Below are 24034 nucleotides of genomic sequence, written 5' to 3' on the forward strand. Positions count from 1 at the left end.
GAGAAACACTATTGAGAAAATTTAGAAAACCGGCATTTGAAGCTGACTGCCAAACGATTCTACTACTGCCTACATACGAGGTGCGGCTAGAAAAAAACCGGACTGATGCTGGAAAAAACATTTATTTACAATTATTTACAATTTCATGTTATCTCCTTCAATGTACTCTCCTCCTCGGTCTCTACACCGCTCCATACGAATTTTCCACTGTTCATAGCAATGCTGCAGATCATTTTCGGTAAGTCCATACATTACTTCCGTCGCTTTTTCTTTTACTGCTTCAACAGTCTCAAATCTAGTTCCTTTCAAAGCTGACTTGACTTTAGGGAAAAGAAAAAAGTCACAGGGGGCCAAATCAGGTGAGTAGGGTGGATGATCTAAGATGGGAATGTTGTGTTTTGCCAAAAACGTCTTCACTGACAACGCACTGTGAGCTGGGGCATTGTCTTGGTGAAGGATCCATGACTTTTTTCTCCACAAATCGTTCCGTTTTCTCCGTACTCGCTCACGTAGGGTAGCCAGGACGCTAATGTAGTAATGCTGATTCACTGTTTGTCCCTCTGGTACCCAATCAATGTGCACAATCCCTTTGATGTCAAAAAAAAAAAAAAACAATCATCATTGCCTGGAATTTCGATTTTGACATTCGTGCTTTTTTTTTTGTCGTGGAGAACCAGGAGTTTTCCAATGCATCGATTGGCGTTTAGTTTCTGGATCGTAAGTAAAAAACCACGATTCATCGCAAGTAATAACATTTTGTAAGAAGGTGGGATCACTTTCAATGTTTTCCAGGATGTCAGAACAAATCATTCTTCGGCGTTCCTTCTGTTCAATTGTGAGACACTTTGGAACCATTTTTGAACACACTTTGTTCATGTTGAAACTTTCATGAAGAATCTGCCTAACACTTTCCTTGTCAACTCATGTTAACTCAGACACTGCTCTGATTGTTAAACGGCGATCTTGTCGAACAAGTTTACCGATTTTTTCAATGTTTGCATCAGTTTTTGCTGACAATGGTCTGCCAGTGCGAGTGTCATCACTGGTGTCTTCGCGGCCATCTTTAAATCGTTTAAACCACTCAAACACTTGTGTTCGCGATAAACAATCATCGCCGTACACTTGTTGTAACATTACAAACGTTTCACTTGCAGATTTTCCTAGTTTGAAACAAATTTTGATGTTAACACGCTGTTCTTTCTGTACACTCAACATTTTCCGACGCACAGACAAAACGTCAACTACTTAAAACAGACGCCACTGGCAGACTGAGTGCAGGAGGCAGATGAAACTCGAGCAGTAGGCGGAGCGAGAGTCACGTGACAGGCCACGCGACTTTCAGCCTTATTGCATTCGTTTTATTGTTTCACCAGTACTAGTCCGGTTTTTTTTCTAGCCACACCTCGTACATTGTGCGTAAGGACCATGAGCCGTGTGTCGGCTCTCAACATATATCGCGCTGTAAGGATTGTTCTGTGTCCTTCCATTCCTTCGTTAATTGATTCTTTCATATTTATCTTTATGCTGCGTACGATTCTGTTAAGATTCCCCTCTGGCGGCGTGTCTGGTCTTATCGATCTTCGAATCGTTGCTTCCTGTTTGCCTTGTGTAAGGGAATAAGATCTTTGGGGGGATAGCCGGTTGGCTGCCTAGTGGTGACGAGTCGGTCGGTCAGTTTTTAAAATCGGGAATTAGAGAATGTCGTAGGATGAAACCGCGGCGTGGCGTGGCGGTGGAGAGTTGGCTGTTGTTCCGAGAAGCCGCGTGGTCTATCCTGGGGGTGCGAGACGAGTGGGACGTGTTGACGGGACAAGGCTGTAAGCTCTTGCTGTGAGCACCCGGGGGCCATGGCTGTGGTTCCGAGTCGCTACTTGGTGGGAGCGGCAACGGATGTCTAAATTTTCCGTGTGAAGGCGGGAATGATGGACTAGTAACTCGCCTAACCTGAGGAGTGGTATTTCGCCGCCGTGGGTGCAGAGAAGACGAGGGCTCCGGTAACAGAGCGCATGGCTGCGTGACTGTGTCCAGTTGGGTACGCTGGCGACGTGTACACGGCCGGGCGTGAGTAACCTTTGCATCGGAGTTCACCTGCTGTTTCTCTGATAAACTGCAAGTTAAGTTGGTTAAAGGTTTAGATGTTAATTGAAGGATTTTGGTTTGTGCAACCAGCGTCTTTTCTGCCTTATGGCCGTCTGCGTTCGGGTTTCCTGTCCCTGTCGCCGATGTATTTATAGACACTGATCTTTTCCGCTTCTTATTAGTACTGCCTGGTACGAAGTGTATTTTTGAGCAGGGATTATGGTTCCTGATTTGATTCCTCCTCCTCCCCTGGCGTCGCGTGAGGCCGATGTGATTGCTGAATGTGAGGCGTTGTGGGTCTGTTAGTCCGCTTCTAGCCTGAGCATCCTTCGGGAGATAATTGTGGCCACCCTTACACCCGGTCGGTTAATTATTTCTATCCCAGGACATTTTGGTGGCAGGACATGGTATTAAAGTTGTTAGTTATTGTAAAATGTTAAATGGTTGTATTTTACTCTGATTGTTTTTGGCCACTGTTTAAAAAGGTTAAGTTTGCCTTTCATTGGTGGGTTTTTAAAATTAAGTGGCTTTAAAATTCCAGAATGAGATTTTCACTCTGCAGCGGAGTGTGCGCTGATATGAAACTTCCTGGCAGATTAAAACTGTGTGCCCGACCGAGACTCGAACTCGGGACCTTTGCCTTTCGCGGGTTGGTAGAGCACTTGCCCGCGAAAGGCAAAGGTCCCGAGTTCGAGTCTCGGTCGGGCACACAGTTTTAATCTGCCAGGAAGTTTCGGCTTTAAAATTGTTAGTCATTGTAAAAGGTGAATGACTGTGTCTTTACTTTGATTGTTTTAATCTACCTGGCATCCTTTGAAAATGGTAGTTCTGCCTCCCTATTAGCGAGCCCTTGTAATTTAATATCTTGTTGTGCCATAGTTTAAACGAAGTTGGCTCCCTACATGTTCGGTAGCGAAATTGTATGCAAATTGGTGGTTTTTTGTTTCATTACTTGGAAAGTTTTAATTTTGTTATTAAATGCTTTATCGAAGTCTGTTTTAAGTAAAATGGGTTTGCTATTAACGGTAAAGTAAAGTTCTTAATTTCATTACTTGGAAAATTTTGATTTGTTATCAAATGTTTTATCGAAGTCGGTTTTAAGTAAAATGGCTTGGCCGTTAACTGTAAAGTAAATTATTTTGAAAAGGCACTCATGCTTACTAGCTTTTTGGATCTGTTCCTGGTCAAATGATAAAGAAATGACTTTTAGTGGTTGAAGTAATCAATAAAGAAATTGTAAATTGCAACTCGACAGTAACCAACTAATTTTGGCCCCGTTTCCCAACTGGTGGTTTTCCTTGATTAACCGTAACACCTGTCTCAGACCACAAAGATAAGATGCGAGAAATTAGGAATCATAGGGAGTCATACAGACAGTTATTTTTCCCTCGTTCTGTTTGCGAGTGGAACAGGAAAGGAAATGACAAGTAGTGGTACAGGGCACATCTATGTAGATATAGGTGAAGTTTAGCGTGATAGGAATTTCTGCTGTGTCATATACGGTGGAGCCAGTAGCCTGTGTTCAAAACCATCTGATCCGAAGCAGTAAAGTGTTTTTATGCGTTTCAATGCACGAATAAAATGGCAAACTGTCTCTCTAAGATCACCCAGTTCAGCATGGGTCTTGAGCACGTTAATAGTGTACCAATCATAAACATCGACACCAATTCAGTTTAGGGGCTGCTCTAGCGCCTGAGGACTAGACAACCCCTTCGACAACCTTAGGTAGTTTACCTTCAGGCGCAGGAAACCTGAACTTGCGTCGGAGTTTCTGACAGGTACATTTTGAACGTGCTCAACAAAGGTGTAAGGATGACACCGAGGGTGTTGCCGAACTGAGTGGTCTTAGAGCCTCACTGTGTCATATTACTCACGAATGTGTCAGTGCTGAACCCTACCGTAATCACGCCACAAGCGGTCACTGGAAAGGAGGAATGGATAAGGATATAAACACTTTACTGCTTCGGATCACGTTCAAACTTCGCCGAATGGTTTTGAACGGTTCCTCGTGCTTATACCCTGTATGGCACAGGAAAAATTGCGGTCGCGCTACGCCCCAAGTGGGATTGCAGCATTGTGATGAGCAACAGTGTGGCAACAGTGTCCAGATTTGTCAAGAACGTCGTCGTGTTGCTCATCACACTGCGGACTGTCGTTTTCGACCGCGAAAAGTGTGGGAATCAGCGCCGCAAGGGAAGGGGTGGATTCACAGACGCATTTTATGCCATCCCTTGAGTCCTATTCGTTTCGATTCTGAGCAGCGCTGTGTGTGAAATGTTTTCCTCAGACACGAATACGAAAACTGTGTGTCGCGGTTCTGAGCTCTATCGCAGGGATATCGAAAGGGTGAAATGTCAGTGAGAGGGGGTGTATGACGACCTTCCCATTATGTGATACGTCCACTGTGGCGTTGAGCAGAATTCCGGTAAATTTTTATGCTAGGGTGACGTCAGTAACCTACTTGACAGTTCAAATGAACTTTTGAGGTATGCCCTCATCTTCGCATCTGTCAATACCTTTCTGTCTGAAGTGTCGCCAAGATGGAGAGTGTACACGCAGGGTATCAAGCTTTTGCACTATTACAGAGGAAGCTTGTAGGCACCTTTGAGCCACATTTCAAAATTATGCTTCGGAATGGGAGATAATTACATGGTTTCGAAAATGTGATCCTTTAATTTTTGTGGCGCTTTGTAACATGTACCTCATACCAAGACAAAGTCATTTTTTTTTCACCTGGTGTCTTAATTATCACAAAGTAGAAATAAACGATCAATATCTAACATGTGTGAGACTGGTTCTGATCTATCTTCCTACCACAGTTGTGAGCGTGTGGGTGCTATTCTGTCATTCTGCGCAACGGATTAATCTGAGATGTACCCTTTACCCTGTGGCTCCTGCAAGATGCAATTTCCACCCCCACACTACTACAGAAGTCAGACAGACGCTCCTAACGTTCTAAAGAGAAATGCCTGGTAAACTTTCAGAAATAAAAATCTTCTGGAGTCGTCCACTGTAAGGAAATTACACAAAAGAAAATGGCTCTGAGCACTATGAGACTTAACATCTCTGGTCATCAGTCCCTTAGAACTTAGAACTACTTAAACCTAACTAACCTAAGGACATCACACACATCCATGCCCGAGGCAGGATTCGAACCTGCGACCGTAGCGGTCACGCGGTTCCAGACAGAAGCAACCAGAACCGCACAGCCACACCGGCCGGCAAATGACACAAAAATTCACAAAATTTCTTACGTAACTAGTGGGATACTTGGGTACTGGAGTAGTGCTAGTTAGTGTAAGAAAAACATGAAACTAACGAAAATTATTATTTTTTTTTTTTGCAAAAATTCTGAGAAATCACAATGGCACTTTTAGTTATGAACTAAACAAGCTGTTTCCGGGTTGTTTTCGGAATGTGAAGTTACCTCTTAAGGATAGGATTCGCTAATGAAATTTCTATACAAAGTTTAAGATTGTTAGTGATTTGGCAGAATGGCTGAGAGCCGCACCTACTCAACTTGAATAATTATCCATTAGAATGTTGCTAGGCACAGTCGAGGCTGTCACATGAGAAATGCAGTGAAGTTTACTATTGTGGAGGAAATATGGGGCTTGCAAGAGCTGTAGCGCACAATACCATAAGCTGCAATGACTTCTGTCTGCGCCGCTCGCTGCTGACAAATAAGATAACTCTCGTTCTATCTGGATTGACCTTCGCCAATCAAAATCTCCCTACGCCTTGATGAAGTCAAGGACCCCTAGTCTAACTATTGGCGTGGTACACCGGTCAGATAACCAGTCCACTGTGATGCCATTCAAAAATTCGCTCACAGGCGTTTAACTATAACTCTGTCCGTTCACACCGCACAGTAAGTGTGTCAGCCAACACAGTGAACAATGCCTAATCGCAAGGACTCAATATAGAGTTGCACTCCTATTCGCTCTCGACAGAGGTGCTCTCCCAGTGAAGTACTGAGGAGAGACTTGTTCCTCACTCTTTGAGTACACGTACGAGCACGCTCTCATTATGTGTTCTCACTACAAGAGCGACAACGGAATGGCCCCTCTCCATGCCAAACGTGAAGGGGTATATCTTTCGGTCTCTTCCATTACTCCTTCAGCTCAAGGCGTCAGGAATATCATCTGCCAATCAGCATTGTTCTTCTAAAACGGGAGAATGACGTTTCGTTTAGGGCGACCAATCCAGAAAACTGTAGCATCGGTGTTTGGCATTTGCTGTCTCCCTGTGAAAACCTCTGAAACTGCGTGCTATGTTTGTAAAGAATGTGTAGGCTGGGTGCTCTCACACAGTGTAGCGGAATTTGCTATTAAGCCAAACACGGGGTCATTCTCCCTTTCACTCGGGCAAACGCTCTCTGCTCTACGGACGGTCGCCAGCCAATGTAGATAGGTTGACTCGTCCTCTGAAGAGACCGGCCTCCTGGCGTGTACTTTGCCTCTCCTGAACTAAAAGCTTTTGTGACCGTCATGTCTTGAATGAATGTGTGTATGCCAGCATCGAATATTTCACCCTCGGTGCACACCCACGATACAAGTGGAATGTGAACGTGTGTATAATATTCTTTCAATTATGTAATTATTTCTGAAAAAGATGATAATTATGTAAAACAGAGACAATATTTGTCTCACATTCTTTGTTAATCTATGTTATTCTTTTCTTTTGTTTTGTACCCTTTTGTCATCTTCTCCTGATGTACATCGCAAGATGCGAATCGATTTGAGGTCTGTTAAATGAAAAACATTGAATGTTAAATTATATTACTTTTATGTTCATTTGCTGATAAAAACAAATAGAGCCAAATACGTTAAAACTATTTATGATTAATTATTGAAAATTCACTTCCTGTTTTAATTATAATTTTGTATTAATTATTTTATCATAGCTGCAAGAAGCGCAGCCATTGTTAGTTGTGATTATATAGCAACTTCGTCTGTACTTCTAGTTGAAAATAGCGTGGGTTTGTGTTAAACTAATCTGAAAAACAATTTAATCATTTTTCTTATTGGTAGCATCAATTTAAATGATTTATTGGGAAAAGGAAAATCTTAATTAAAAAAGAAATCCTCCATCTTTTGTTGGCCGCCATCATAACTTTTATTACTGCGGCAAATTTAAATTACTTGAAACTGCAAACTTTCAATATTCTGATGTGTAAGAAATAAATGTGCACCAGTGGTACTGAACTCTATTTATAAAAGAAAAAAATTTATCGAATCAGACTGCATTTTATAAGAACAGTGCTGATGGTATTTATTGTTGAACAAGATTTCATTGCTGATGTATGTGACCAAAATTAAACTACTCACGAATCACGGAGAAAAATATTTTTAGTAGCAGATGTCAGTGTGTGTGCGGTTGGTATTCTCTGGTTCCCTTTCTTGATCAATCTGCTAAGAATAATTAAATCTATTGAAGACAAAAATTATAAAATCTCTGATGTACGATATGTAATTTTAGTGATATGAACACTGTGGTGTCACCGCCAGACACCACACTTGCTAGGTGGTAGCCTTTAAATCGGCCGCGGTCCATTAGTATACGTCGGACCCGCGTGTCGCCACTGTCAGTGATCGCAGACCGAGCGCCGCCACACGGCAGGTCTAGAGAGACGTCCTTGCACTCGCCCCAGTTGTACAGCCGACTTTGCTAGCGATGCTACACTGACACATACGCTCTCATTTGCCGAGACGATAGTTAGCATAGCCTTCAGCTACGTCATTTGCTACGACCTAGCAAGGCGCCATTACCAGTTTATATTGAGATTGTTATTAACGAATCAACAAGAGCGATGTACACCAATTATGGATTAAAGTTTATTCCAAGAACTGCGTTCTTTTCTTATTAGACTCAACTCCTTTAATTGTTCTAGACCTCACGCCAGTCTGCGTGAGCTTTGAACGCGTGCACTTCGGCTAGAGATGGGGGATCCGCTCTTGAACTAATTCATAGAGTTCAATCTTTCAAAGGAGTGAACAATCAGTGATTCAGAAAAAAAGAACGGCAGCTCCAAACGTTTCCCACGGCAGAGAGAGAGAGAGAGAGAGAGAGAGAGAGAGAGAGACGGAGCATATCAGCAGCGCCTCTGCTGGTCAGAGCACAGTGCACGCCACACAACACAGCCAGCGCCGGCCTCTGCCCTGCTTCTACCTTGGCTGCCTGCATTGTGCAGTGCCCCATTGGATTTTGTGTTTCACATATGCCGGGCCGTCTCTGTGCGTCGTCTGCCGTGTGCACTGTGCAGTGTCTGGCGCAGCTTAACTTCGCATCGCACTCTGTCGGCGATCGTTTCAGTCGCACGTCCTGCCCTCTGGGCAGTTGATGCGAGCAACAGGACAGAGAGCCACCTAGCGGATAACATAGGAACTACTTGCAAAAACCTGCTCGCAAGGGAATGGACGATTTGGCTCCGAGCGGGTGAGCTCCCCCCACCCTCGGAACTCGCCCGCTCAATGCTCACCCCACCGTCTCGACTCTAGCCAGAGCGTCGAGCAAAGTGACTCTGGTGTCACTCTGGTCTCTGCGGTCTCAGCTCACGCAGTAATAAAGCTCGCGGCTCGACCTGCTCGACTCAGCGCCTCTGCATCGGAGTTTGTCCCCACTGGATATTGTTCTTCGTAGTAATACCGCTATGTATATTACATTATTATGTTATGTATACATCAATTGTTTTTATTTTATTTTTATTTGTTTAAACTGATTAGATTAGGTTCCTGATGACTCCTCTTACTATAGGATTTTTATTATGGACACTCGAATTTACGCTTTAATTACGAGCGAACCGATAAACGTATCGCAAAATGTGATACACCAATATTTTCCTTGTTTTATTCTGCGTAAGGCTATATGCAGCACTTTCGTTTTACAGTCAAATTTATATTTTTTTTTCTTATTCTGGTACGGATTTTGCGATTTTAGGCGTATTCGAAAGGAAAAATATATGGCTTGCGATGTATTTGTATGAGGTTAATGAAATTTTAATACATTATAGCCAAATATATTGTTAATGTAAATCTCAAGTTACAACATTTTCCGATCACCCAAAAAACCACGCTAGTGCAAAATAAATCAATAATCAAAAACTTTGTCATATCGTGGAAATTTCAATAAACAATACAAAATTCTTACTCATTATCTGTGTTACTTCAAAATAGGATCAAATAAGATCAAAATACAGGTATAGTACTGGAATAAACCAAGTTTAAAGGGCAATGTGCCTTTCATTTATTTTCTTTTGTAAATGAGTGTTGAGTCATGAAAAAGAGCTAATTCATTTCAGGGAGTGAACAGTTCTGATCCAATCTCTGAAAAGAACAGTTTTGCCCATCTCTAACTTCGGCCTCCTCTAGCAACACGGTGTTGGCTCTTCTGCCAACACTACAAACACAGCTTACAGTCAACATTATTACACTACGTCAGGTGGAATTCTTGTGCAATTTGAACAAAATAATTATCCGGGAGAAGTTGTAGTTTGAATAATGCATTTATACATGTGTATAATATTGTCAGTATCATTTACAAAAACAAATCAAGCCAACTGCTAAAAAAAATAGAGTGAATTCAAACCTCAGAATACCATAGAGTATCGTATCATCCATATTCATTGCACTTGTCGATGCTGATGATACACACAAAAACCGCCACATTAGGCTGGGTGTTCCCACACAGTGTAGCGGAATTTGCTTTTAAGCCGAACACGGGGCCGTTCTCCCTTTCATTCGGGCAAACGCTCTCTGCTCTATGGACGGTCGCCGGCCGATGTAGATAGGTTGACTCGTCCTCTGAAGGGACCGGCCTCCTGGCGTGTGCTTTGCCTCTCCCAAACTAAAAGGTTTTGTGACCGTCATGTCTTGAATGTGTGTGTGTACGCCAGCAACAAATATTTCACCCTCGGTGCGCACCCACGATTTACTTGTTATTTGCATATTGTTCACATGAATTCATACAACATTGACTTCATTTTATCGAGTTTGGGTTCGATTGAAGTGTCTTGATGTGCGGAATACGATTGTGAGGGCGGAATATGTAAGCAATGAAGGTCAGGAGACCACGACGTCTTAATGTCGGTTCCACTACACTCCCTGTAAAGGAAACATTATCGATAACAGAAATTAGTGTACGGGTTCAGCCGTAACTATATGTTAGCACAAAAATTAAAATCTTTGATTTTCGTTATTAAGGTTTCGTTTTACTCAGCAATCATAATTATCATGTGTACAGGATAGTAAAATATTGATATTGGATGTTCACAACTGTGAAGCGAAATTCCTATTATAAGGTTCTTTAACAGTAAGATGGTTGACGACTATGTCTGGGAGTCGATAAAATACTAAAAATGCACAATGAAAATACACAAAATTGAATGGGGTCTGTATAGGGTACGTAAATATCACTGCAAATATAATTGCACAATTAAAACGGTTCAGAAACTTCTGAGTATAAAGCACTATGCAGTGGCTATTCAATCTTTTTCTTTAGATCAAATATCTCTCGTTTCTGCTTCCATTAAGCCCTACAATCGTGAATATGTTTAACTACAGGTCATGGCTGAATGTACGAAAAAATTAGGAGAGACGGAGACGACCGCAGTTCTGAATGTTAATTGAATATCACTTGCTGGCGTAGTGCGATTGCGAGTGTTTGCCTTTCGTTGGCAGCGGCAGTGGCTGCTGTCGGCGCGAGTTGTGAACCTCAGAATCTATTCCAAATCTCTCTCGACTGTTAAACACCAGTCCTATACATTTCCTACGTCTTTGGTGAAACCGGTACTCCTAGTTATTCCCTTGCTAAGTTAATTGGCATGGTACACACCATTTGGTTGGAATACCGTGTACGTCGTTGCCCTCAAATTGCTCGCAAGCGTTAACTGTCAGTGATCGGTAATTCTCCGTACTAGGAGACTTTGCAGTTTAAGGGGCTCCGGAAAGGCTCAAAATCATGAAAAGTTCAATTTTTACTTTTTTGCGTTTTCTGAATCTGCAGACTATTACCTTTTAATAGATATATAATTTATTCAATTCCGAAGACTACAACTATTTTTAAATTTTTTTTGAAATGTGTTCTACATGGGCGTGACCCACTGTGGCGCTGTTAAACTGCTGTCAAATGGTGTTATTATTAACGTCCGTGTTCATCAGGTACATTTTAGTGATGTGAGATAAAGTATGTGTTGTGGCTAACCTGTGATGGTTCAATATATATCGCTGGTGTGATTGTCGATTGTTTCATGTTTATTTACTCTGTCGTTATCTCGAAAATATTCGTAATTAATTCTGTTTCTTGAGTCTCTGTTTTGTTGAAGTATAATAATGAGTAAAAGTAAAGTTATTAGAAATCCTCTGAAGGCTTTTAAGAAAAGGAGAAATGTTGGAAAGCCAAAGGTATGTGTTATTACTGTAAACAATAAAGACGATGAAAATCCCCAACATAGCTTGTGTCCCAAAGAAGAAGACAGTTGGTGTAAATATAACAAAGGATTGCTAACTGGTGAAGTGTACACTCATAAGCATAGTCTGCCTCATGCAATAATGGAGGTGATAAAACCTATTTTCAGAGACTTAGCAGCATCTGAACTGTTGAAAAAGTGTATTCACGGAAAAACTAAAAACCCCAATGAAAGTGTAAATAGTGTTATATGGTCGTGAATCCCCAAGACTGTATTTGTTGGAATAGAAACACTTCACTTTGGTGTTTATGATGCTGTTGCGACTTTGAATGATGGCGACATTGTAAGGTGCAAGGTATTTAGAAATATGGGAATGAAGATAGGTTCTAACATGGTACGAGCGATGCTTGCTTTAGACAAGGAACGCCTTTGAGCTGCAGACAGGGCTGTAAAGAGTCTAGAAATACAAGCAAGAGTAAACAGGAGGAGGAACAAGAGGAAGCTGGAGGAGTAGTTTGCAGAGGATGAAGATAATCCATCCTATGGACCTGGAATGCACTAAAAAGTTAATCCAATCTTTGTCGCTCAATTCCCAAAACTTTTATTTTCTCATACTAATTGCATGTTTTCTAAGGATCTTCCAAACATATTTGTTTCAAACTTTCAGTAAATGTTACACAGTACCTTCTGCATAATTTAACACAGCCTTTTTCCAAAAAACTGTATATGTTTGAATATATAAATAAAAAACTGCAAAAAAATGTTGTGAATTTTCTTTACAATTGAAAAAAAATCATCTTTAATAACTGAACTAAAATTTTGTAAAATCCCTGTGTTACGTTGTAGCCCATATTCCAATAAATAACCTGTAAAAAGTTCAACTTCCTACCTCAAATACTTTGTGAGGAAAGATGTAATTTATAAGCGTTATTTTAACATTGCAAGTATAGGGCGTTCCGGAGCCCCTTAATTCCTTAAGAGTTAAGAAGAGCCTGTGAAAAACTGTTCACATAATGACTCTAGCAATCGTCTCATCGTGGCGCAAGTCGCCTTGCTCAAACACTCGACAATTTTCTCCAAGAGAAGACCGAATTTTCCTGTCTGTGTTGGCCTATATCAAAGCTGGTGGCTATGCGTTTTCTTTCTGGCCAATCGTAGCGTTCGCACTTGTTAAAACCCCACCACCTAGAGTTTCTGTAGCTTATCACAGGCGTCATTTCCTTCACGGGCCACAGTTTAACTTTTGCTACACAATACTGAGACAGACAGCATTTTTCCACGTGGGATTTAACACAGGCGGCTACAGTGAGTCACCAGCGTTTTGAGTTGGGTTTCTCCAGATGTTTATCTGCCTTCTCCAGCCATGTTGTTGTGGTTGTTGTCTTCAGCCCAGAGACTGGTTTGATACAGCTCTCCATGCTACTCTATCCTGTGCAAGCTTCATCATCTCCCAGTACCTACTGCAACCTACATCCTTTTGAATCTGTTTAGTGTATTCTTCTCTTGGTCTCCCTCTATGATTTTTACCCTCCACGCTGCCCTCCAATACTAAATTCGTGATCCCTTGATGCCTCAGAATATGTCCAACCAACCGATCCCTTCTTCTAGTCAAGTTCTGCCACAAATTTCTCTTCTCCCCAATTCTGTTCAATACCTCCTCATTAGTTATGTGATCTACCCATCTAATCTTCAGCATTCTGTAACACCACATTTCAAAAGCTTCTATTCTCTTCTTGTCTAAACTATTATCGTTCCTGCTGAAAGGCTTTCCGAAGTGTCGTCGGTAAAAGCAGTGACAAGGTCGGCTTTTACCGATGGCCTGTGCAGTGGCTGCGGCGTCGCATTGTGTCCGCCGAATGTCCCGCTGTGAAGGTTTCAGTCTAACATAGCATGGGCGCTGCCATTGTGAAATTCTCCTTCCTTTGGAACGGCATCTCGTTGCTCGAGTCTGGGAAATTACTTGCGTGCAATTACTAATGTGAGTATTAGTGGTTTATATTCACGAAATGTTGGCTTGTTTATTCGATTTGCATATCCATAAGACTCATACATTTTAAATTAACTGCCTCGTATGACACATTGATTTAACCGGAACAGTTTCAGGAATTCAATGTATGTTATTTGTCTGACACCTTACAAATGGAGGATCGTTCGGTTTTAGTAGATGTGCATGCCCCTGTGACATTTTCTTGCTTTCATTGTTATAAGCGGCAATTACTTACAGTTTCACAACTGTGTTTTCATAAATATTGTGTAGGCTATGACGTTTGATTCATGGGTTTTATCTCAGTTTACTGTCATTTTACGATTATGTATGTCTGTTAATATTGGAGTTACGCAAGACAGGTAAAAAATACTAACTATTAAATTAATTGCCTGCAAGAAGGATGAAAAAAAGCATTATTCTACTTGATGAACTACTGTTCAGTGCGCATGGTGGAAGGCATTTCGTACCAATTATCCATTCATGTACTGAGCTACAGAAAATGGCTGCCTATGTGCCTTTCACACAATCCACCTCTTTTATTACGAGGGCTATGCGGAAAGTAAGGAATGATAGGTCGCGAAATGGAAACCACAGTGAAAATCAATACTGATTTATTTGCAACAGTTACCTACAACTTCCAGATACTTATCTCCATAGTCGCCGATCCGACTTAGACATTCGTCGTAGCGTTGTACCAACTTTCCAATACCCTCGTTATAGTAGGCAGCCGCCAGTGCTTTTCGCCAACTTTCTACACTGGCCTACAGCTCGTTGTCTGTGCCAAAATGTCTTCATAGCCAGCGGTTCATGTGAGCAGAGATGAAACTCAGAGGGAGACAATTACGGGCTGTATTGTGGGTAATCAAACATTGTCAATTGAAAACGATGCAGGAGCATCTTCATTGCCCCTGCAGAATGTGGCTGACTATTGTCTTGAAGAAGAAAACACACGACACTTATGTAATGTCAGCTGCATAGCTTCAGGCGATATTTCTCACCAGGCCCTCGTACTTGGCGAGAGACACTATTGTTCTAGGTATCTTTAAGTGCTCCATGTGTGCTCAGAACTAAAAAGAAAGAAATAACTTGATCGACGGGCATACTAGAGACACTGTCCAACACACCTGTGCAAAACTTCACCGGATTTTACTGTGGTTTCCATTTCGCGACCGATCGTTCCTTTCCGAATAACCCTCGTATTTTGTTTTCACGTAATTAATGGTCGTCTCCTGAGTGAAATATTTTGAAACAGGGTGCTGCAGGCAGAGGAAATTCACACTCTCCACGCCAATAAGATGTCTCTTATCGGTGGCCTCTTCTCGTGCTGCGTCCACATCTCCTTGTTGAGTTTTCTTCATCGTCTAAGTCAGTGGTGTATGAATAACGAAAAGAGGCAGACATGACGAGCAGAAGGTATTGTGAGTGTCTATCCCAAAACAGAAACAAAATCGACACAATAAGTACTTCATTGATGATACAGATAAATGGTTTCAATTGTCTGTCAGCTCTACTTCTTTTTCACTTAATTGTTAACGTGAAAAATGTGTTTTGTGAGATACTTCTGTAGTAACACATCCAATTTACAGACTGCTTGTACGAGTGTATTTACCGACTGATGTGTTTTAATTTCTGGTTACTGACGTTTACAAGATAACTACTTGGTTCAGGAAAATTAAAGTCGAGGAATGTAAATTTGACCATGGATATTTTGCCAATATGTACAACGTGGATGATAATTACCTGTTACGTATTACGACTACAGTGTCAGCATAAAGTATATATATGTTGCATTTTCGTAAATCAGCTACTGTGAAACTGACTTTCCGTTTCTTTATGTTCTAGCTTCTCTAAATGTCAGTGCGGAAATACGTATTGCCAGGTACACCACCATAATGGAGAGTATGTTACGTGGAGATGGAAAAACGATGTTCAAACGGTAGGGCCTACTAACTTCAGCGAGCAGTATCCCAGCAGAAAAATTAAAAACGCTTCAGAACCTCTGAAATGAAACAAAGGGAACTTTTTTCTCTGTTTCCATTAATTCTAGTTAACTTTTATTAACAACGCATTCTGTAAAGAAATACTCAATGTGTAAATAGGAGCCAGAACATGAAACTATCTTTTAACACACACTAAGCAATACCAACATGTTTTCAATAACGTGCATTAGCAACGGAGGGATATTTTATGACCGCTAACAAAAAATAAAGATACAATTTTCGTTATTTTTTAGTTTTATTTACCACATACATTTTGATGAGAAATGAGAAACTGAAGAAATTCGAGTTTTTGTATATCCGTCCATTTGATTGGATGTCTGAGAGACTCGGTCGTTGTAAGGAGTGTGTCAGAACTCTCTACTACACTGAAAAGAATATAGTCAACTTAACGCTATTCTTTGCGTTGTGTAAACACTCAGATATCGACAGTAAAAATCTGGGGGCGAAACATGGGAGCGCGGTTCTAAGCATTGTTGTGAGACGAGGTCTGTCTGCGAGAGTGGAAGTAGTAGTGTCGTTCGAGAGCTCGTGTCATGCTGCCCTCACGTCGGTGATAGCAGATCTTACTACACTTCAGGCCTGATTTCATTTATGTAGTCAGGAGAGATTTACATGGCTTAACTACGCATGAAGATGAAATTCAAGGTAAAATTCGAAAGCATAACGCAAAAGCAATTGCAGGGTTAGTCCGAGTTTGCAATAATCCCATGTTTTGCTTTAATCTAAAGAAGCCTCCTTATCCTCCAAATAATAATTATTATTCTCCACATCTAAATAATATGGTGTGGTTATTAAATGTTAATTTAACTTCGAAATTGAAATAATTTGTTAAGCCAGCCGCTGTGGCCGAGCGGTTCTAGGTCCTTCAGTCTGGTACCGCGCTGCTGCTACGGTCGCAGGTTCGAATCCTGCCTCGGGCATGGATGTGTGTGATGCCCTTAGGTTAGTTACGTGTAAGTAGTTCTAAGTTTAGGGGACTGGTGACCTCAGATGTTAATTCCCGTAGTGCTTAGAGCCATTTGAACCATTTTAATTTGTTAATCTGGCACTTAGCTATGATTGATACCCATGTCATTGTCATTGTTATTGTCTATTGTTTCTGACGCTTTAAATAGACTTAATTTATGAAATCCCTTCTCACAAGTTATTTGATAGTTAACAGTATCCAAGCAAACTCTTCTTTATTAAATTAATTCTTAGTAACAATAAGCTTTAGCCGCTTCTGCTAAATGCTGCTGCGAATTGCTGTAAACCACTTGGAAAAAGGTAGTCATCTAAAGAGGTGAGTGCAAAACTTAGGGTCAAAACAGAGACACTGACAAACCACAACATGTCATGTACTGTAATCCAGTAAATTCCGTTGCACAAGCCGGATTCTGTATCACTTGTACGTTCTTGTTCAGAAACGCAGTCAGATAGCTTAGGTATTCATTATTACAGGTTCATTTGTTCCTGTAGTTTTTCATATTCAAATACGCAGTCAGATAGCTTATCCAAATGTTAGTTTTAAGTTTTTCATGCAACGATCTGTTGAGGGCTTAAATGACAGTGAAACTGACACTCATACAACATGCACACAGTATTATGCAGGTTAGCTTCCGATTACTGATAGCTCAGGTTGCTTATCGAGACCATTTTCACAGACGAATATAGGCATCCTGATTGTAGCTACGTTACACGTATTGGTTGTAGCTACATCATATTTGTTGCATATACGTTACATCGTTCATTTATGTAAGAAAATGAAATACCTACAGCCGTCCTTATGATGTTGTTTATTGGGTGGCTACCAGTTTCGGTGCTACAGTGCAGCATCTTCAGGCCTTAGCTGATGTCGATGGGGTTAACCCCACCCGTACGCACGATGCATCATTGGCCAACATCTATAACTGGTTTTGGCAGATTACCTGTAACTATGATGTTCTCTCTCCAGCCCTGCTTGGAGAGACAATCATGGTTGGAGAGACAAGATCGCGGTTAAAGGTAGTCTGCGAAAACCAGTTATAGATGTTGGCCACTGATGCATCGTGCGTACGGGTGGGGTTAACGCCATCGACATCAGCTAAGGCCTGAAGATGCTGCACTGTAGCACCGAAACTGGTAGCCACACAATAAACGACATCATGATGACGGCTGTCAGTATGACAATCGTTGCGAAAAGTCACTACTAAGGCTTAAAATTTTGCATTAAGTTTAAATGAAAAATAAAGAAAAAATATGGAACCTGAAGAAGAATTCACTAAAAACAATAAATATTTCTCCTCAGAATATTAAGATGGGAAGTACACGTTTCCCCCCAATTGGCGTTGCTAGTGTTAAACGTACAGCCGTACAGAAATGGAAAACATCTTGAGCACCTACAGGGTGTTTCAAAAATGACCGGTATATTTGAAACGGCAATAAAAACTAAACGAGCAGCGATAGAAATACACCGTTTGTTGCAGTATGCTTGGGACAACAGTACATTTTCAGGCGGACAAACTTTCGAAATTACAGCAGTTACAATTTTCAACAACAGATGGCGCTGCAGGTGATGTGAAAGATATAGACGACAACGCAGTCTGTGGGTGCGCCATTCTGTACGTCGTCTTTCTGCTGTAAGCGTGTGCTGTTCACAACGTGCAAGTGTGCTGTGGACAACATGGTTTATTCCTTAGAACAGAGGATTTTTCTGGTGTTGGAATTCCACTGCCTAGAACACAGTCTTGTTGCAACAAGACGAAGTTTTCAACGGAGGTTTAATGTAACCAAAGGACCGAAAAGCGATACAATAAAGGATCTGTTTGAAAAATTTCAACGGACTGGGAACGTGACGGATGAACGTGCTGGAAAGGTAGGGTGACTGCGTACGGCAACCACAGAGGGCAATGCGCAGCTAGTGCAGCAGGTGATCCAACAGCGGCCTCGGGTTTCCGTTCGCCGTGGTGCAGCTGCGGTCCAAATGACGCCAACGTCCACGTATCGTCTCATGCGCCAGAGTTTACACCTCTATCCATACAAAATTCAAACGCGGCAACCCCTCAGCGCCGCTACCATTGCTGCACGAGAGACATTCGCTAACGATATAGTGCACAGGATTGATGACGGCGATATGCATGTGGGCAGCATTTGGTTTACTGACGAAGCTTATTTTTACCTGGACGGCTTCGTCAATAAACAGAACTGGCGCATATGGGGAACCGAAAAGCCCCATGTTGCAGTCCCATCGTCCCTGCATCCTCAAAAAGTACTGGTCTGGGCCGCCATGTCTTCCAAAGGAATCATTGGCCCATTTTTCAGATCCGAAACGATTACTGCATCACGCTATCTGGACATTCTTCGTGAATTTGTGGCGGTACAAACTGCCTTAGACGACACTGCGAACACCTCGTGGTTTATGCAAGATGGTGCCCGGCCACATCGCACGGCCGACGTCTTTAATTTCCTGAATGAATATTTCGATGATCGTGTGATTGCTTTGGGCTATCCGAAACATACAGGAGGCGGCGTGGATTGGCCTCCCTATTCGCCAGACATGAACCCCTGTGACTTCTTTCTGTGGGGACACTTGAAAGACCAGGTGTACCGCCAGAATCCAGAAACAATTGAACAGCTGAAGCAGTACATCTCATCTGCATGTGAAGCCATTCCGCCAGACACGTTGTCAAAGGTTTCGGGTAATTTCATTCAGAGACTACGCCATGTTATTGCTACGCATGGTGGATATGTGGAAAATATCGTACTATAGAGTTTCCCAGACCGCAGCGCCATCTGTTGTTGACAATTGTAACTACTGTAATTTCGAAAGTTTGTCTGCCTGAAAATGTACTGCTGTCCCAAGCATATTGCAACAAACGGTGTATTTCTATCGCTGCTCGTTTAGTTTGTATTGCCGTTTCAAATATACCGGTCATTTTTGAAACACCCTGTATGTGCTACGTAATGAAATAGAACTGCTACTTTGTCGTCACTTAGCTGATTGATGTCTCGTTATAGCCGATAGGCGAATATGTTTCATGTACATCTGGCACGCGCTCAGGAAAAATACGTAGCATCTGCCTGACGACTGGCTACAGACACTCTCTCTCTCTATGCAGGATGTTTCAGAATCCCTATTACAGGCTTATGGGGGTTGTAGAGAAGACTTAGTAGACAATGTTCTGATAAGGAACCCATATCCGCAAATGTACTGTTTGGCTGTAAAATAAATTTGAAGATCGGATCACTTTCAACTCTCTCTTTGAGGTACACACACAAACTGTGAACAGGGCGCCGCCGTTAGTCCCTGACGTCGCATACCATTTCCATCGGAATACTACAACGGCTGCGAGAAACTGGCACGGTAGCAACTTGGAGGGTTGATTACGGTCCTCCACGGACGCTGGGTACATTAATCCTCGAAGAGGCTGTCCGTCGTCGCGGATAAGAGAGCACGACGACGCGTACTCCAAACATTATCCACGCCTTGGCCTCCTACAGAGTAGGACTGTTGATATTTTTTACAACCATCGGGAATTCGATATATCGATATTTAAAAGACGTTTTCCCTCCACTCTATACATCGTAAGAACGGATCGATACATCGACGGACCTGCCTATAAGAATATCGGCTGCCAGATTTAGAGCTGTACAGGGTGATTCAAAAAGAATACCACAACTTTAAAAATGTGTATTTAATGAAAGAAACATAATATAACCTTCTGTTATACATCATTACAAAGAGTATTTAAAAAGGTTTTTTTTCACTCAAAAACAAGTTCAGAGATGTTCAATATGGCCCCCTCCAGACACACGAGCAATATCAACCCGATACTCCATCTCGTTCCACACTCTCTGTAGCATATGAGGCGTAACAGTTTGGATAGCTGTTGTTATTTCTCGTTTCAAATCATCAATGGTGGCTGGGAGAGGTGGCCGAAACACCATATCCTTAACATACCCCCATAAGAAAAAATCGCAGGGGGTAAGATCAGGGCTTCTTGGAGGCCAGTGATGAAGTGCTCCGTCACGGGCTGCCTGGCGGCCGATCCATCGCCTTGGGTAGTTGACGTTCAGGTTTCATAACTAACCTTTTTCGTAGGACTCTCCATACAGTTGATTGTGGATTTTGCAGCTCTCTGCTAGCTCTGCGAGTCGATTTTCCTGGGCTGCGAACAAATGCTTGCTGGATGCGTGCTACATTTTCATCACTCGTTCTCGGCCGTCCAGAACTTTTCCCTTTGCACAAACACCCATTCTCTGTAAACTGTTTATACCAACAAAACTTCCTGGCAGATTAAAACTGTGTGCCCGACCGAGACTCGAACTCGGGACCTTTGCCTTTCGCGGGCAAGTTTCGCAGGAGAGCTTCTGTAAAGTTTGGAAGGTAGGAGACGAAATACTGGCAGAAGTAAAGCTGTGAGACCGGGCGTGAGTCGTGCTTCGGTAGCTCAGTTGGTAGAGCACTTGCCCGCGAAAGGCAAAGGTCCCGAGTTCGAGTCTCGGTCGGGCACACAGTTTTAATCTGCCAGGAAGATTCATATCAGCGCACACTCCGCTGCAGAGTGAAAATCTCATTCTGTTTATACCAACGTTTAATACACCACCTATCAGGAGGTTTAACACCATAGTTCGTTCGAAATGCACGCTGAACAACTGTCGTCGATTCTCTTCTGCCGTACTCAATAACACAAAAAGCTTTCTGTTGAGCGGTCGCCATCTTAGCATCAACTGACGCTGACGCCTAGTCAACAGCGCCTCAAGCGAACAAATGTAGAACTAAATGAATCTTTATAGCTCCCTTAATTCGCCGACAGATAGTGCTTAGCTCTGCCTTTTGTCGTTGCAGAGTTTTAAATTCCTAAAGTTGTGGTATTCTTTTTGAATCACCCCGTATATTTAAGTATTGACTTATTATTAGATATTCTGCACATCAACAAGGTAGCAGCCTGCCTATTGCCATTAGAGCAAGAACTGAAATGAAAACGATGCGCTATCATGCTTGGCGATAACCACTTTGGTAACATGGGTAGCTGCATGTGAGTGGCACAGTAAAAGGTGTCTGATGGGGCTGTTGTTCACTTTCGTCACATACCGAATTTGTCCGGAACCCTTCATGTCGATTTCCTTGCTTTTTTCATTTCTACCAACGCCAGCGATCTAGCGCTTTTACTGTCAAAATTGCGTGATGAAGCTAAACATTGTAGTTTATCTTGGTAGTGCCCAGCACCGAGTACATCAGTATTTCCCTTCCCCTCACTTGTCTCCGTCCATCGTAAAGACAAGTCTTGTCATTTAGATTTTTGTTCATCATTTTCAGCAACTGTTACCGAAAAATGCCAATAGCACAGTGCTATTTCTTCACATTAGACATCTTGTTATTACATTCACACTGCCAACTCCCAGTGCAACCGGACTTCTTCTTTTGAGCCACATATGCTTGCTTCACACAGTCAAAGAGAAAGATTGCAAGTGGTGAAAGCTCAAAAATTAGTAAGAGTCCTTCACACAGTGAAAGTAAAATTATGTTCTACTAAAATTTCGGAGGTATATCTCCAAATATTTACCAAAAATTGTGAAAAAATATAAAATAAAATAAAAATAACGATACTTGATATTGCCATTCTGATAACGATATATAGCTATATCGGGGGAAAAGTGTCACCGAGACATATAGAAATTTTTTGTAGAAAATTTCGATGTATCGATATTTTATCAACAGACCTACTGCAGTGGGCATAACGTGATCGGGCGATTCGATCTTCGAACTTATTTTACATCCAAACATTATACTTCCGGTCATGAGTCACTTACTAAAACATTATCTGCTGAGTCTCCTATACAAACCCTCGAAACCTGCTATAGGAATTGCGAATCACCCCGTATATACAGTTTCTACGCTCTTTGGAATGCCTCCTAAGCCCGGGTCGCGATGTATGTCAGCGACTGTGCCGTGTCGATATCGATATATGTAGGCGTCGGAATATGAACTGTCATTAGGCAAAGATACAAGAGTTCCCGCCCTATGGGCCATCCTGACAATGTGCCGGGGGAAGAATTCAGTACGAAACTCACTGTAGAGAATGGTTGTTCGCACAAGAAGCCCTCCGCGGTTCAAGAGAAACAGAGCACCGCAGATTTCTTCACGTCCGACAGCGTCTGACGTGACTGCCACACACCGTGTTATTATCCAGCGGATTGTTCCGGCTCCATTATACGGCACGCCGGGAAGGACCGCCTGATTTATTACGTGATCCACATCCTTTTCTTTTTTGTTTCTTGTTTTTTTTCTTTACTGTTCCGTAGGCGTGGGCGTGGTCGCCCACACTTTATTTAAAAAGAGACTGTTATTACCTCCCAGTCCGTTTGCGTTTCCCGCAAGGCCGACTCATACTTGAAATTACTATCCGCCTGTGCGCACAACTGAAACGACAGACTTTTAGTTCCAGTTCGCCGCCGCAGTTGGGGTTCGTGCGAATGTAGTTCTCGTCTGCAACAGACCCGAACACAGTGCATTACTACACTACCCTTTGAGAAAGACATGGATATTTAATAAATTGAATGATAACGAAGCTCGGAGAAAAAAAAGTTCATATACAAGAAATATGTAGAATAATGTCTTACACACTGTAAACTGTGCTGGGTGAAACAGCGATCATAATTTGCTGTTGCTGTCTTCTTCATTCATTGAAGTCTCCAGCGATATGTATCCATGTTGCGGCTGTATATTTTGTGATCTGAGCACTTTTCCAATGAATCTATTGCACGCATATGAAATTACGGAGGTAATGGGTCGAAAGTGTGATGACATGGAAAGCAGAAAATCCGGGTTTAACTTCAGATCTGGCACAAATTTTCATTAGTCACGACAAACCAGCACATTCCATTATGCCGTCTTCCTGTTTTCACATCTCTCGGAATAAAGCAAACAATTTCCTTGGTGCACCAAGTCCTTTCGGCATGTTACACAACCGCTCACTTCCATTTCGTTTTCCATTACAAATATTTGCTTCTGCCACTACAAGCAGATCCCATTCGTGGTCCATAGGTCCGTTTTGCGCTCTGACCTGGCAATTCACGTTATGCGTAACACTACCGGTTAATAACACGTGAGGAAGTCGCCAGTAATGTTACTCCTTCGACGGGAATTTACAGTTTGGCGGTGATAGAATGCTAATGGAAATACTGGGTGTTTCAAAAAGAACATACGTATTTCGAATGCATATGATTATTAAACTTTAATACATACGAATATGAAACTTTACACATATATTTACGAACCTCTCAAGTTCATATTACAGATGTTCAATATGTCCTCCATCAGCGACACGAACAATATCACATCGATACTCATATTCCTCCCATACTCGGACAAGCAGGTCCTTCGTCACTGATGTTATGGCAGTACGGATCCGGTTCTTCAACTCATCCAGGTTCTGTGGGAGTGGTGGTACATAAACGTTGTCTTTAATGAAACCCCACAGAAAGAAGTCAGGGGATGTCAAATTCAGTGACCGTGGAGCCCAGCTGAGACATGCTAAGTCGACAGCTCCTTGACGACCAGCCCAACGGTTAGGTAGAGTTTCATTCAGATATTGACGCGCT

This window comes from Schistocerca nitens, chromosome 2 (genome assembly GCF_023898315.1).
Source record: "Schistocerca nitens isolate TAMUIC-IGC-003100 chromosome 2, iqSchNite1.1, whole genome shotgun sequence".
NCBI lineage: Eukaryota > Metazoa > Arthropoda > Insecta > Orthoptera > Acrididae > Schistocerca > Schistocerca nitens.